Here is a 12,462-nt window from a genome sequence, read left to right as displayed (position 1 = left end):
CCAAGAAGGGTGTCATACATGGGGTCCGCACTTGGCAATATGCCTGAGAGAGACCCAGAGCTAGAGGTAATGACCAGTCACTATCTAGACTTGATAGAGGGGTTAGAATCACATGGGAAACACAGTTTAGTTCTGAGTACAACAGACTGATGCCTGACCAGGGGGAGGGCAGGGCCAGGTTGTAACAGCACCCATTGAAATAAATGAGGCAGTTCACACTTCCGAGCTATTGTGTCAGGCTCTCTGCATACTCAGGCAGACATTGCCACAGGGGTTTCACTCATGTCATGTTTGCAATGTTGTCTTTGCAGCCATAACATCTAGAGACTTAGGGCTAGATTCACAAGGGGGATTAGGTGCCTAACTGCCTAACTTAGGTTCCTAAGGCCAACATTTAGACACCATTGACATTCATGAAACCCCTGCTACCTTTCCCTATAGGTGCCTAATGTTCTCGGTGCCTAAATTTCCACCAGTAAAGCCCCAGAGGCGCCTACTTTTTTGTCAGTGAGCTAGTGGGAAGCCATCAAATTACTGACACCACTGAGCAGCTCAGCCCTGACTCCTGCCAACTCCCCAGTGGCATTTACAAACTTGGTGCTCCCTCAAGTATCTCACTTGTGGAGGTCTAATCTGATAGGTGTTCTCAGAGGTCTCTCTCAATCTCCCCTGTTGAAGCTGTTCTACTCTGTGCATGTACTGAAATCTTCACTGGAGCAGGGAATGGAATGCGGGTATCCCGGGAGAACATCCTAGCTATTAGCTCTGTAGAGTCCTAGAGGGTGTAGAGAGAGTGGAAATAACTTTATAGACTAGTGGCTAATGCATTCCCCCGAGAGACCCAGATTTCACTCCCTGAGCCAATGAAGATTTGCACATGTCAATACAGACCCACGGACACAGTGTTGCAGCTGTGTCGCTATAGCATAGACACTTTCTTTGGCGGTGGAAGGAGTTTATCCATTGATGTAGTTAATCCACCTCTCTGAGAAGTGGTAGGTAGGTCAATGGAAGAATTCATCCTTTTACAAACTGGCCGCTGCTCGAGACCTCATGGCCCTGCCACATCCTGCCCCTGAAAAAGGCAGTGGATAGGATTCTCCAAGCTGCCTAGAAGGGCTATGGGGGACACAGTCAATCAGGGCCCAGCAGGCTAGTCTAGGAATAGCTGCAGGGCCAGAGTGAGTTAGTTTCTTGCTGGAACTGGTGGAGTGTGAATGGTGTGCGGCTGGCCGAGGGAGCGAGAAGGAGTTCTAGGCTGGTAGCTAGGACCCTATTCAGACAAGGTAAGGGTGAAGAAGGTGCAGGGCTGTGGGGAAGTGGCCCAGGGAATTAAAGCAGCAGTATGACTTAGATAAAGGGACACAGTGGATGGCTGCTATCAACAGGATCTCTGGTCTGGGATCCGGAGTAGTGAGTGGGCCTGGGTCCCCCCACCCCCATTAGCCACTGGGGGAGTAGTGGCCTGGACTTTGAGGCACCCCAGAAGGGGAACGGAACTCCTTAGTGGCCCAGCAAGAGAGCTGGAGCCTGAAGCACCCAGAGATGGTGAGGACATTGCCTCCTGGGGAAAAGCCCTGGGCGTACGGCTCGACACCAGCACTAAGATCATTGATAGATTATGGGACTAATTAAGGACCTGAGCCCAAGGAGGGCTACAGGGAGAGAAAGTGAAGCCTGCACACACTTGACCAAGGGCCCTTGCTAGGGGTGAGAGCCCCAACCCCACTACACCCCTGTTTTCAGTTGCTTATAACTTTGCCAAATTCTTTCTGTCAGACCTGCTAACATGGCCAAATTCCATTTGGGGGTGTTACTCTCTTCCTGCAGGTTGAAGGCAAAACTAAATTCTCTAGGCTCCAATTCACCCTGATCAAAATTTTTGTAAAGCACTTCACACTTTTATATCTACATGTAATAATTTAGTCACACATCACAGGGTACAAATAAGTCCTATTGACTCCCTAAAGCATATGTGGTTCTTCCTGAAAGAGAGGCAGGAGTCAATTTGGAACGGGGAAAAGTGGTAGTATGCTACTGAAGCTCGATCAGCTGTGGAGGAGACTTGAATGCATAGAGTTCTTGGTCCTCCAATTTCCGGAGTAGTCTAGGATAGACTGTAGGATGAAGTTAATAATGAGTGGCTTTTATAGTAGGAGGGCATTCTGTAGTTCTCTGCTAAGGCAAATGGAGTCTGGTGTCTCTGCTCACATCACACCCATATCCCAGTCTCCAACTAAAATACCATACTCTACCCCAAATCCAGTAAGCACTTTAAGTTTCTGCTGTCAAATGGTCAAAATAGAATTTGACATGAAGTTGCTCAAAGATTTGTAGCTGGGATTTTCAAAGGACCCCAGGAGTTAGGCACCCAGCTTCCATTGGACGTAGTGCAAAGCTAGCCAGGTGCCTAACTCCCTTAGGCCTCTTTGAAAATCCCAGTCTCAGTCCTTACCATTAGGTAAACCAAGTTTGAAAATCTGACCCAATATGTCATCAGTAGCTTTCATAGTCATCACCCTATCTGAGAAGTAATGGAGCCAAAATTCATCCCTTGATTTAAATGATGCTAGAACAGAGATTTTTCTCTGGGGATTCCAAATGACCCCTAAGAATTTTAGATGCTCACACCTCTTTCTGCTCACAGCCCTACAGCTTCCTTTATCAGGGTCATATATGGAGAGTTTATTTCCCATCCATAGGGCTTAGATGCTTATTTCTGCAGAAATTGTCAAAGACACCAGAAAAGTTGCCATGATCTACTCTCCACTCCAGAGAGCCACAATCTGGCTTTGGATGTCAGTGTGTATAGACATACATCAACGCGAACACTACTATTTCCAAATACAATTTACATCACCACTACACAGTACAGTCACAGGTATTTCACCAGAGAACAAACTGACAATATCTCCCTCCCATTCCCCCGGAATCCCACCCAAAGCAGCTTCATCTCTGAACACACAGCAGATGCTCTGGGGATGTGCTCTCAAGAGTCCTTTTAAAGAATATATATTTAAGTTCTAGGTCCCCATTGTTAGTAATGCAGAGTCAGCACCATTTATTTATTTGAACTGGTAGGTGAGAGACATTTCACATATTGCTGTAGCTATTGTAATGATTCTGAATCTTTCATGGATATTTTGAATCTCCTTCATCTCTCTCTCTCTCTCTCTCTCACCATTTCTCGCTCTACTGAGTTGTATGAAACTTTCTGGTACTACGGGGAGCACAATTTCACTCTTCTGTAGTGTCTGAAGGGCACCGAAATTTTGAATATAAACTATTTATTTGTTGTGCTTTTGTTTCTGAATGTACAACTATCATAAATATAAAGGGAAGGGTAATCACCTTTAAAATCCCTCCTGGCCAAAGGAAAAATCCTGTCACTCGTAAAGGATTAAGAAGCTAAAGGTAACCTTGCTGGCACCTGACCAAAATGACCAATGAGGAGACTAGATACTTTCAAAAGCTGGGAGGAGGGAGAAAAACAAAGGGTCTGGGTCTGTTTGGGTGATGCTTTTGCCGGGGACAGAACAGGAATGGAGTCTTAGAACTTAGTAAGTAATCCGATGAAGTGAGCTGTAGCTCACGAAAGCTTACGCTCAAATAAATTAGTTAGTCTCTAAGGTGCCACAAGTACTCCTTTTCTTCTAGCTAGGTATGTGTTAGATTATGATTTCTTTAAATGGCTGAGAAACTAGCTGTGCTGAATAGAATGAATATTCTTGTCTGTGTGTCTTTTTTGTAACTTAAGGTTTTGCCTAGAGGGATTCTCTATGTTTTGAATCTAATTACCCTGTAAGGTATTTACCATCCTGATTTTACAGAGGTGATTCTTTTTACTGTTTCTTCTATTAAAATGTTTCTTTTCAAGAACTGAATGCTTTTTTCATTGTTCTAAGATCCAAGGGCTTGGGTCTGTGGTCACCTATGCAAATTGGTGAGGATTTTTACCAAACCTTCCCCAGGAAGTGGGGTGCAAGGGTTGGGAGGATTTTGGGGGGAAAGACGTTTCCAAACAATGCTTTCCTAATAAAAATAAACCCAGATAAATGTTTGGCGGTGGTAGTGGAAGTCCAAGGGCAAAGGGTAAAATAGTTTGTACCTTGGGGAAGTTTTAACCTAAGCTGGTAAAAGTAAGCTTAGGAGGTTTTCATGCAGGTCCCCACATCTGTACCCTAGAGTTCAGAGTGGGGAAGGAACCTTGACAACAACTAACTTGCACACATGAGAGAGTATAATCTTTCAGATTTAGTTAAGGAGAAAACTAATGGATCCCGATATCAGTTGGACTCTGGCACTTTGTTTGCTGAAAATCTGGAAACATAAAATAGATCAAAATAAAACATAGGGTGATTCTATCTTTTACTACTATCTTTACTAATGTTTTTAATAAAAGCATTCATCATCGTCATCTTCACCATCACCATCATCTCTGTCTCAGCAGTCAGTATCTATCTATCTATCAGAATCAGGTGGGTAGCTAGCTCTTATTATAATATTATTTTCCCATTTATCTTTTTGTGTGTTTCCTTCTGTCTTTATCTATCTATTAGACTATTTGTCTCTCCGTTGGAATATTCAAAACTTTTTGGTGTTGTGGAGAGCAGAATCTGGCTCTTCTTTAAAGTCTTGTATTAACCTACCATGCCATTGAGGGGCATGTAGAGTTCATATATGCAATCATGAAAAACTGCAATTTTTGTCATTTAGCTAAGCTGAAAACAAATGGATCCCAATACCAAGTGGACTGCCATATTTTGCATGGAGGAAATATAAAGCAGTTAAAGAAAGAATAAAATGATTGTATATTTTATTAATTAAAAATAAGTTATTCTCCTCATCATTCTCTCTCTCTCACCAAATTATTCACACTCCATCTGCATGCATCTCTTTCTCTGTCTCTTAAACTGTCTGAGTTAATTGAAATTTACAGTTATTGTGGAGGGTAGAGTCTGGCTCTTCAGTTGAAAGACATGTAACCTACTATGCCTTTGACATAAATGTAATACTTAAACATTAAAAAAAAGGATAACAGCGTATTTTGAATGAAATCTGGAAATGTATAGCAGCTAAAGAAATGAAGATTAGATTGTTTTTATATTTTACCAGCTAGTGGTAATAATCTGTCTCTCCACTGTCAGTGTTTTCACGGTACCATGCCTCTGACTGTAGTATTAGATTTACAGTCCATGAAGATTAAAGTCCTTTATTTATCACTTGAATATGTGCGGCATGGTCCATGGAAGGGCAAACTTTCCCCAATACACAGGGACTAGCCCTGGCTAAGGGAAAGACTGGTATCTAAGAGTTAAAGCAAAGATGGTGAATCAGGAGCTTTCCTATGTCCTCCTTCAGGTACTCGTAAAGGTGTGTGATCTACCAATGCGGGAAGGATTCTTGAGTTCTATCCGAAGCTCAGAAAAGGAGTGGGCTCTACTGTTTAGTGATTGGGGAGACTCAGAATAAGGACTCCTGGGTTCCGTTCTCAACTATGAGAGGTGAGTAGGGTCTATTGGTTAGAGAAGCAGAGCTTGGGAGTCAGCACTCCTGGTTTCTATTCCAAGCTTTGGGAGGTGAGCGGGGTCTAGTGGATTAGCACAGGGGGCTTGGAGACAGGTCTGATGGATTGTATTGCAGGCTCTGGGAGGGAGTGTAGTGTAGTGGTTAGAGCAGTGACGTCTAGGAGCCACGAGCATTCTTCAGCCCTGGGAATGGTGTGTGCTCTAGCAGTGACATTGCTGGGATCTCCAGAAGGCAAGCAGGTTCTAGGGGTTTGTCAAGGTTCCTTCCCCACTCTGAGCTCTAGAGTACAGATGTGGGGACCTGCACAAAAGACCCCCTAAGCCTATTCTTACCAGCTTAGGTTAAATTCTGCCACCTCCAAAGTGTTACACAAAGAACAGGGGAAGTGCCCACTTGAAAACGTCTCCCCCACAAAATATCCCCCCAAGCACTACACCCCCTTTCCTGGGGAAGGCTTGATAAAAATCCTCACCAATTTGCATAGGTGAACACAGACCCAAACCCTTGGATCTTAAGAACAATGAAAAAGCAATCAGGTTTAATTAAAAAGAAGAATTTTAATTAAAGAAAAAGTAAAAGAATCACCTCTGTAAAATCAGGATGGTAAATACCTTACAGGGTAATCAGATTCAAAACATAGAGAATCCCTCTAGGCAAAACCTTAAGTTACAAAAAGATACAAAACCAGGAATATGCATTCCATTCAGCACAACTTATTTTGTCAGCCATTTAAACAAAACAGAATCTAACGCATATCTAACTAGATTGCTTACTAACTCTTTACAGGAGTTCTGACCTGCATTCCTCCTCTGGTCCCGGCAAAAGCATCACACAGAAAGAGAAGACCCTTTGTTCCCCCCCGCTCCAGCTTTGAAAGTATCTTGTCTCCTCATTGGTCATTCTGGTCAGGTGCCGGTGAGGTTATCTTAGCTTCTTAAGCCTTTACAGGTGAAAGGGTTTTTCCTCTGGCCAAGAGGGATTTAAAGGTGTTTACCCTTCCCTTTATATTTATGATAGGGTTAGATCAGGGTCATGGAATCAGGATGCCTAGTCTCTATTCCTGGATCTGAGAGGGAAATGGGATCTAAGGATTAGTGGGAAGAAATTCTAGACTCCTGGTTCTGCCAGTGACCAAACTAAAATATGCAAATTCTTGTATCATAACTCCTTTCTCCTTGTTTATAGACCATTCTCCTCTCTGCTGCAGCTAAGTGAAGATGTGGTCATGGAGAATCAAACCACACCAACTGAATTCATCCTTCTTGGATTTCATAATATTCAGGGGTTACGTTTCCTACTTTCTTGGGTTATCTCCATCATCTACATCTTCACCATCTTGGGGAACATTCTCATCATCTTCCTCTCCTTGGTGGAACCACGTCTCCAAACCCTAATGTACTTCTTCCTGGGAAACCTCTCCCTCCTAGACGTCTGCCAGACCACCATCCCCCAGATGCTGGTGCACCTCCTCTCAGGCAGGAGAAGTATCTCCTAGGCAAGGTGTGCAGCACAACTCTACTTCTTCCTTTTTTTGTGGGTGCTCAGTGTGTCTTGCTGGCCACCATGGCTACACGCTGCTCATGAACAGGAAGTTCTGTGTTCTGCTGGTGTCAGTCTCCTGGCTTAGTGGCACACTCAGTGCAGCCTTGCACATGTTCCTCACCATCCGCCTGCCTTTCTGTGAGGCCAACGAGCTAAACTGCTTCTACTGTGACATCCCACCCCTGCTGGCTCTTTCCTGTGGAGACATCTCATTCAATGTCACCATCATACTGGTCTCCAGCATCTTCTTGGGGTGAAGCCCCACCCTGTGCATCGAACTTTCATATGGATACATTGTTTCAAGGATACTGAAAATACATTCCCCTGAGGTGAGGAGCAAGGCCTTTTCCACCTGTGTGTCGCATCTCACTGCAATCCTGCTCTACTATGGGAGTAGTATCTTCACCTATGTCAGACTTCTCTCTAGTTACTCATTGGATAATGACAGGTTAATCTCCCTGCTGTACAGCATCGTCACCCCCATGTTAAACCCATTGATATATACTCTGAGGAACAAGGATGTGAAGAGAGCCATGAAAAAGGTCCTTGTGAGGAAAATGTTCTTCTAAGAGCATCAAGAATACTAACTTTGGTATCTACTTCCATGAATGGGATGTAGTAAGTTAGAGCATATGGGATCTGGGAGTCAGGACTCCTGGGTTCTATTCTGCACTCTGGGAAGGGAGTGGGTTTTAGTGGTTAGTGAGGGGATGCTGGGAGTCAGGATCCTAGGTTACATTTGATGACTCTTGGAGGGGAATGGGTCTAGGGGTTGGAGCAGCATATTTGAAGCCCCAGGACTGTTGGAAAGAGCTTTCATACCTATGGATGAAAACTTTTATAGGGGTGCAAAGTGATATTATTAAATGTGGAGGTCAATCAATAGGAAAGTCTGAGAAAGGATCCAACAATAGCACATTACAATTAAACTGAACCTTAATTTATAAACATAATGTTAGTTGCTGTGTGGCCTTGAACGTGTTTCACATATTTACGAAAGATGTGGACAAATTGGAGAGAGTTCAAATGAGAGTAACACAAATAATAAAAGGTTTAGCAAACCTGACCTATGTGGAACGGTGAAAAAAACTGGGCATGTTTAGTCTTTAGAAAAGAAGACTGAGGGAGACCTGATAACAGGCTTCCAATATGTTAATGGCTCATCTAAAGATGAGAGGGATCAACTGTTCTCCATACCCACTGAAGGTAGGAGAAGAAGCAATGGGCTTAGTCCGCGGCAAGGAAGATTTACGTTAGCTATTAGGAAAAGCTGTCTAACTCTCAGGGGAGTTGACCTCTGGAACAGGCTTCCAAGGGAGATTGTGGAATCCCCGTCATTGGAGGATTTTAGGAACAGGTTGGACAGACACCTGTCAGGTCTGGTCTAGGTTCATTTGGTCCTGCCTCAGCACAGGTGGCTGGACTTGATGACCTCTCAAGGTCCCTTCAAGCCCAACATTTCTATGATTCTATGATATATATTTGACTAAAAAAAAATGAAAGTTTGGGCCAGTCCTTCAACTACTTAAGCGTGTGGGCTCAGATTTCCAAGAGAGCCTAAGGGAGTTAGGCACCCAACTCCCATTGATTTTTCAATGAACTCTGTTATGCCCCTTTGAAAATCACAGCCATAAATAATTGTCTGATTGACTTACATCCTCTCCCCTCCTGCCAATGCACATGAATCCCTTCACTCACGGGAGTAAAAGTCCACAGGCCTGTAAACTCCTCTGCCGTGTTTCATTTGTTACAGAACTTTGATGATCCATCCCTGATATGGGTGCATATTAGTAGTGGATGAGTTGAACATTCCCTATTGCCTAACTCCCTCAAAGGCTGACGCTTGAGTTTTCATGGGAGCCAAAGGGATTTTGGTGCCCATCTCCCACTGGGAGTTAGCCTCCTTTAAAAAACAAAACTTCACAACCTTTTTTTTGTCTATAAAGTCATTTCATATCTTTAGATAAGAAATGCTATGGAAGGTCTGGGATACACTGCAAAGCTTGGCAAATAGCTATGTGGGCTAGGAGTGTGAAAAAAGTCACAGCCCCTAAATAGCTATGTGGGCTAGGAGTGTGAAAAAAGTCAAAGCCCCTCACTGACATAGCAATGCCACCAAAATCCATTGTGTAGAGGCAACTATGCCGACAGAAGAGTGTGTCAGATGGCATAGCTTATGTCATTGAGGCAGATGGGGTAACTATGCCACTACGGGGCTCTGCTGACACACCAATCCCGGCCAAGAGTCCGTAATAGATAAGCCCAAAATGACAAAAAAGTTTAGTTATAATATTTCTTATTTGTCTGTGTTTATTTCTCATTAACTTATACTAATTATGTCAATTTCCCTCTACTTCTGTGTACTATTTAATCCTGTTATATGTATTTTTCTTCTCTGCAAAATGTGTGGGGTATATTTTGTCTAAAAGGGTGTTACATAAAATAAAATTGATTTCATATTATTCTTATCTATCTAATCTCTCCTATCTATGCCATCAAGAAATAAGGTGTGCATTTTTAACAGTGAGAGTAATTAACCATTGGAACAATTTACCAAGGGTTGCGGTACATTCTTCATCAATTTTTAAATCAAGATGGGATTTTTTTTTTCTGAAAAGATCTCTAGAAATTATTTTGGGCAGTTCTCTGGCCTGTGCTATACAGGAGGTCAGACTATGGTCCCTTCTGGCCTATGAATCCATAGCTTCTTATATGACTCCCATCACCATAGTATCTGAGCACCTCACTAGTAGCTCAGAGAAGGCAGTGAGGTTTTTCCATTACACATGGGTCTATTTTTATTTGGGAGGCATCTAGCATTTTGGGGCCCTGATCTGAGCACAGAATTTCCGGGGTGGGGGAGGGTATCCTCATACTCAGGCAAAGAGGGGCTATCCCATCCCTGCTATAGGAGAAGAGGTGTTGGGGAAAGAGAGGCCTACAGCTGAGCAAGTGCTATTTCCCTAGAGCTATATATAGAGGGAATATTCCCTCTCTGCTCTGAGTAGGCCAGACAACAAGAGACCAAGCACGAGAATGACTCTGTAACCTGGTGGTTAGAGCACGCAGCTGGGAGACCCAGAATCCAGTCCCCCTGCTCCAATGACTTTCATTATTTATCCACACAGGAATGACTCCAACAGGAGAGACTGAGTGAGCCCCTGGTCAGAATATCCCATAGGGTAGTGGTTTGAGAAGTGGCAGATCCCTGTTCAAATCCCTTCTGCCACTCAGGTGCATGGGGGATGTGAAGCTGGGATCTCCCATATCCCAGGTGTGTATCATAACCACTAGGCTAAAAGTTATGGGGGAGCTCCTCCTTCCCCGGCTTGCAAAAAAACATCTTCGGTGCTGAACTCCCTGAGAGGAGTAGGGCTTAGCACACATTCCTCTCCTTGTCATCTCCCATTGGTTACCTTAGCTGGCTCCCCTACCAGTGTTCTGGCTTTTGCAAATTCCATTCTGAGGCACCTATTGCACAGGGAGCCTGAGAGCTGAACTCAGCCTTTGTGAATCCCAGTAGTTTTCTAGGCACCTAGAAGTTAGGCCTGGTGATACTCAGTGTCCCCGTGCCTAATTTGTGAAGCTAGCCCCTAGTTCTTCTGGATGGTGCCAGGCAGACAGTCCAGGAGCCTGCCTTACCCCAAGTGACCCCGGAGAAGCATGGCACAGCGTAAGCCCTCCCTGTGTCGGCACACAAGGATCTGTGGACTCCAGCACCCACTGCAACACTAAAACTCCACCAGAGGCAGGGGGTAGTTGGGCCACAGCTATGGTCCCTCTTCCCACAGCAGCAGTGGGCCTAGATGACCATTTGTGGTCCCCTGTTGAACAGGGTAACAAATCACAGAATCATAGAAATGTTGGGTTGGAAGGCACCTCCTGAAGTCATCAGTTCCAGCCCCTGTGATGAGGTAGGACCAAAGAAACCTAGACCAGCTGTGACAAAGCTCTGTCCTTGCCTCCGTGGGTCCCGTGTTTCCTGGCGGATTTTGCTATCCTCGGAGGCTCACTGTGACCCTCCACATAACCCTTCTCTCTCTAGAGACAAGGGTCACAGTCTACTAAGCCATTTTCATCATAAATGAGTGAGGGAGGTGAGGAGCAGTTATCCTTCCTTGCACAGTCTCTGTTGTCTCCCAGTCTCAGTGATTAATCAGGGGGCAAAGGTGTGTGTGTGGGGGGGGGAGGGAGCCCAGGCCCACCCTCTACTCTGGGCTCCAGCCCAGGGACCCTATTAGTATCAGCTATGGTAGCTGACCTTTTAGAAACATGGCATGTACAATTCCCTAGGCTACTTCCCCCACAGCAGCCCTCACTTCCTCAAGCTCCACTTCACCCTTACCTCAGGGCCTCCTTCCTTGTGCCTGATATGGTGTGTACTACTCAGTCTCTCCAACAGCGCAACTTCCTCCCACAGCTCCTGACATGCACACCCACCTGACTAACTGGGAGGCTTTTAACTAGTTTCAGCCAGCCCCTGATTGTCTTCAGGTGTCCCAATCAATCTAGCATTCTCCCTGCCTTCTGGAAAATTCTTAATTGGCCGCAGGTGTCTTAACTGACCTGGAGCAGCTGCCATTTAATTTATCCTAGGTGGAGGGATTTGTTTAGCCTGGAGCTAATATATCTATCTCCCACTGCTTTTCTATAGCCATCGGGCCTTGCCCCGTCACACAGCCCTATCATGTGTTTGTCCAACCTATCCTTAAAAACCTCCAGTGGTGGGAATCCCACAGCCTCCCTTGGAAGCCTGTTCCAGAGTTTAACTGTCCTTAGAGTTAGAATGTTTTCCCAAATATCTAATCTAAATCTAAGTTCATTACTTCTTGTCCTACCTTCAGTGGAGATGGAGAACAATTGATCCCCATCCTCTTTAGAACAGCCCTTATCAGGTCCCCCCAGGCTTCTTTTCTCAACACTACACATGCCCAGTTTTTTCACCTTTCCGCATAAGTCAGTTTTTTAAACCTTTCATCATTTTTGTTGCTCTCCTCTGGACTCTCTCCAATTTGTCCACATCTTTCCTAAAGTGTGGCACCCAGAACTGGACACAATACTCCAGCTGATGCCTCACCAGTGCCAAGTAGAGTGGGAAAATTACCTCCTCTGTCTTACATACAACACTTCTGTTAAGACACCCCAGAATAATATTAGCCTTTTTCACAATTGCATCACACTGTTGACTCATATTCAGTTTGTGATCCACCATAACCCCAGATCCTTTTTCACAGTACTACCACCTAGCAAGTCATTCCCTATTTTGTAGTTGTGCATTTGACTTTTCCTTCTTAAGTGAAGTACTTTGCACTTATCTTTGTTGAATTTCATATTGTTGAATTTAGACCAATTCTCCAAATTGTCAATGTTGTTTTGAATTCTAATAGTGTC

General features: G+C 44.3%; 1 pseudogene; it reads left to right on the top strand.

Annotated features, from left to right (window-relative positions):
- The first annotated feature begins 5,325 nt into the window (after positions 1 to 5,325).
- Positions 5,326 to 7,640, top strand: LOC102940859 (annotated as a pseudogene).
- The last annotated feature ends 4,822 nt before the right edge of the window (positions 7,641 to 12,462 follow it).

Source organism: Chelonia mydas, chromosome 14 (assembly GCF_015237465.2).
Source record: "Chelonia mydas isolate rCheMyd1 chromosome 14, rCheMyd1.pri.v2, whole genome shotgun sequence".
In the NCBI taxonomy this organism is placed as follows: Eukaryota; Metazoa; Chordata; order Testudines; family Cheloniidae; genus Chelonia; species Chelonia mydas.
This window is presented reverse-complemented; position numbering and strand designations above follow the sequence as displayed.